Source organism: Mirounga leonina, unplaced genomic scaffold (genome assembly GCF_011800145.1).
Source record: "Mirounga leonina isolate KUSES-001 unplaced genomic scaffold, KU_Mleo_1.0 Mir_115, whole genome shotgun sequence".
Classification (NCBI taxonomy): Eukaryota; Metazoa; Chordata; class Mammalia; order Carnivora; family Phocidae; genus Mirounga; species Mirounga leonina.
Window position 1 is genome coordinate 86,859,958 of NW_023270268.1, and position 4,263 is coordinate 86,864,220.

Sequence of the window (4,263 nt, forward strand, 5' to 3'; positions counted from 1 at the left end):
AGTTGGAAGTTAGCTAGAGGTGGGTTCATGAGGTTTAAGGAAAGAAGCCATCTCCGTAACATGAAAGTGTAAGGGGAAGCAGCAGGTGCTGATGGAGAAGCTGCAGCAAGTTCTCCAGAAGACCCAGCCCACATAATCCATGACGGTGGCTACACTACACAGCCTTCTATTCAAAGAAGATGCCATCGAGGACCTTCATAGCTAGGGAAGAGAAGTCAATGCCTGGCTTCGAAGCTTCAAGGGACAGACTGAGTCTCTTGTTAGGGGCTAATGTGGCTGATGACTTGAAGTTGAAGCCAGTGCTCATTTCCCATTCTGAAAATCCCAGAATTATGCTAAATCTACTCTCCCTGTGCTCTATGAACGGAACAACAAAGCCTGGCTGACAACACATCTGTTTACTATGTGGTTTAGTGCATATTTTAAGCCTACCACTGAGACCTGCTGCTCAGAAAAAAAGATTCCTTTCAAAATATGACTGCCATTGTCAATGCACGTGGCCACCCAAGAGCTCTGATAGAGATCCCCAAGGAGATTCATGTCATTTTCTTGTCTGCTCACACAATATCCATTCTGAGCGCATAGATCAAGGAGTAATTTCAATTTTCAAGTCTTATTATTTAAAAAATACATTTTGTGGGCACATGGGTGGCTCAGTTGATTAAGCATCTGCCTTCAGCTCAGGTCATGATCTCAGGGTCCTGGGATCGAGCCCCGCATCGGGCTCTTGCTCAGCAGGGAATCTCTTTCTCCCTCTCCCTCTCCCTCTCCCGCTCCCTTTGTGCTCTCCCCCTTCTCTCTCAAATCAATAAATAAAATCTTTTAAAAAAAGAAAAAGAAGTACATTCTGTAAGGCCACAGCTGCCAGAGATATATCAGCCACCACTCTGATCAGTCAGCAACCATCAACATCAAAGCAGGACCCTCTGCTAACAGAAATATGTCTCCCCGAAAGCTCAGATGATGGTTAGCATTTGTTAGCCATGCCATATTTTTAAATTAAGGTACGTACATTTTTTAGGTATAATGTTATTGCACACTTTACAGATTATAGTGTAAACATAACTTTTGTATGCACTGGGATACCAAAACATCCATTTGAATCACTTTATTTATTTTTTAAGATTTTATTTATTTGGGAGAGAGAGAGAGCATGAGAGGGGAGAGGGTGAGAGGGAGAAGCAGACTCCCCACTGAGCAGGGAGCCCAACGCAGGGCTTGATCCCAGGACTCCAGGATCATGACCTGAGCCGAAGGCAGTTGCCCAACCAACTGAGCCACCCAAGCGCCCCTATTTGAATCACTTTATTGTGATATTCACTTTATTACAGTGGTCTGAAACTGAACCTGCAATACCTTCAAGGTATGCCTGTACTTTCTTCCTTTCTCTTGAAGGAGTGTTTTGGGAAATAATATCTCTTGTAGTAAAGAAACTATTTTTTTAAGTTTAGAAATCATTTCATTTTTTACCTCAGTTGACTTTTCTTCTGTTAATTCAAATTAAAAACTAAATGTCTTGTTCCATTTGAAAAAAAGGAATCTATATTATCTCATGCTTATACAATTATACCTATCCACCTATCTACCTCCACCCACTCTCTCTCCCTCTATCAGTCTACCTGTGTAGACAGAGATGTCTCCCATGGCATCCTCCACATGTTGACACTGGTCACTGGATTGTGGGTGGCTTTTCCCTTCTTCTTCATGCTTTTCCATGTTGCTTGAATTTATTTTAACAAGGATGAGTCCTTTTAATAAAAACAATAAAATTAATAATTAAAAAAATAAGATGATGGGGCGCCTGGGTGGTTCAGTTAAGCATCCCAACTCTTGGCTTCAGCTCAGGTCATGATCTTAGGATCATGGGATTGGGCCCCTCATTGCGCTCCGTGCTGGGTTGTGGAGGCTGCTTGAGATTCTCTGCCTCTCCCTCTGCCCCTCCCCCTGCTCACGCGCTCACTCTCTCTCAAATAAATAAAATAAATAAAATCTTTTTTAAAATAAATAAAAAATGGGGCGCCTGGGTGGCTCAGATGGTTAAGCATCTGCCTTCGGCTCAGGTCATGATCTCAGGGTCCTGGGATCGAGTCCCGCATCGGGCTCCCTGCTCCTTGGGAGCCTGTTTCTCCCTCTGCCTTTCTCTCTCGCTCTGTCTCTCATGAATAAAAAAAAAAAAAATCTTTAAAATAAATAAAAAATGAAAAATAAGATGAGGACAATAATATATAATTTTCAGAACTGTTGAAAGAATATATGTGTGTATACCATATATAGTGATGTGTGGGTGTATATGTACACACACAACACACAAACACACACGCGTGTGCACATATGGCCTAGCACACTTCCTGACATACTGTAGGTACTCAGTGGATGGTAGGTGCTATTATTATCATTATTATTATCATTATTATTATTTTCTTTTTTTTTTTTTTAAAGATTTTTTGTTTATTTATTTGACAGAGAGAGACAGAGTGAGAAAGGGAACACAAGCAGGAGGAGCGGGAGAGGGAGAAGCAGGCTCTCCGCCGAGCAGGGAGCCCGATGTGGGACTCGATCCCAGGACCCTGGGATCATGACCTGAGCCGAAGGCAGATGCTTAACGACTGAGCCACCCAGGCGCCCCTATTATTATTTTCCTAGAGAGAAGAAGAGCCTTAAATCCTGACTGTAACAATCTCCGGTATTAGTTGGGGTTCTTAGTTGCAGAGCTTTGCATCCCCTCCGTTTGGCTTTTTGAAGGCTATCGGGTGGCTCACAGAACTCCAGCAGGGACTCAGAAGATCCCCAGACAGGAACAATGGCCACATCACCCTGCAGGAGCGCTCCAACAGAGACAACTCTTCCGCCACCACTGCTCTGCACAGACTCCACAGCTCCCAACATGGACCCCAGGCAGGATGCTGACACCTCAGCTTCTGCTGCCCCTCAAAGCCAGAGAGTGGACTCCACCTGGTGCTGCTTCCTTTTGCTTCTGTCTTCTAAGTACAAGTCCTGTGCACAAGCCTCCAATTTATGGCACCAAGTCACAGGCCTGCATCCCAGAGACAAGAGAGGCTGCAAAAGCAAGGTCTTGACTTCTACCTCAGAGACACAGGACTCATGATGGAGGAGACCCCCCCACATACGGAAAGGTGGTCAAAGATGCTGGACAGCCTCAAACAGGGCAATCACTGTCAGCAACACTTCCTAAGTATCCCTTACAAAGCTTGACCATCCAAAGACCAAAAGGATCCCAAGAACACTTGAATATGTTGGTAAACTATTTCCTTATTTATCCACAGGTTCCTGCTAATTCACGGAAATATATTTACATAAAATTCTAAGATCTCAGAGAAGGGACCCCTTATTTGATGTAAACAGTGTTATCAGAGATCTCTCAATTCTTAGCTAAAAGAGGGACAGAGTTGTTACAAAAACTATAAACTGCCTATAAAGAAAAATATTTAAAAAGCAAATAAGAACTACGGATTTACAGCAGATATGATGGAAGGAGGTTAATATATGTTGATGCTCCAAACCTCATACAAATTACTTAAAAAAAAAAACTGGGGTGCCTGGCTGGTGTAGTCAGTAGAGCATGTGACTCTTGATCTCAGAGTCATGAGTTCAAGCCCCATATTATGTGTAGAGCTTACTTAGAACACAAAAAACAAACAAACAAAAAAATCTCACTAAAAACCCAATAGATACATGGGCTAAGGACATACACAGATGACTGACAGAGGAGAAAGTGCAAGAAGACCCATGATATAGAAAATATTAATTCTCACACTGCTGAAGACAAAGGGAGACTACCTCTGTCTGGGGATCAAGCATCTTGTATGTGTTCTTATTTCATCCTCACGCCCATAAGCATATTAGATTATCATAATTGCCATGTTTAAGTAAGGAAACTTACTTAAGTTGACGCTTGGAAGGGTTGTGTCACTTGTTGACCAATACCACTTGGTGTGCTCGCTTCAGCAGCAGATATACTCAAATTGGAATGATACGGGGAAGATTAGCATGGCCCCTGCTCAAGGATGACCAATATCACTTGGCAAGCTGGAACTGAAAGACCAGAGTCCTTTCATTCACCAAACTATGTCTCTAGTGATTGGTATGATTCAAATCAAACTCTCTTCACCTCTGAAATTAACAAAACCTAATGCTAATGAGAACATGGTGGAAAGGTCCTTCTCATGAGGGACTGTGGGTGGGTGAGTAAATTAAAAAATCCTCTGAAATCTGTCAGTACCTATTAAGAGCCATAAGAATTTG

General features: G+C 42.6%; 1 non-coding gene across 1 annotated transcript; it reads left to right on the forward strand.

Annotated features, from left to right (window-relative positions):
• The first annotated feature begins 3,957 nt into the window (after positions 1-3,957).
• Positions 3,958-4,059, forward strand: LOC118007172. The gene has a single exon (XR_004678305.1). It is a non-coding gene; the product is annotated as a U6 spliceosomal RNA (small nuclear RNA).
• The last annotated feature ends 204 nt before the right edge of the window (positions 4,060-4,263 follow it).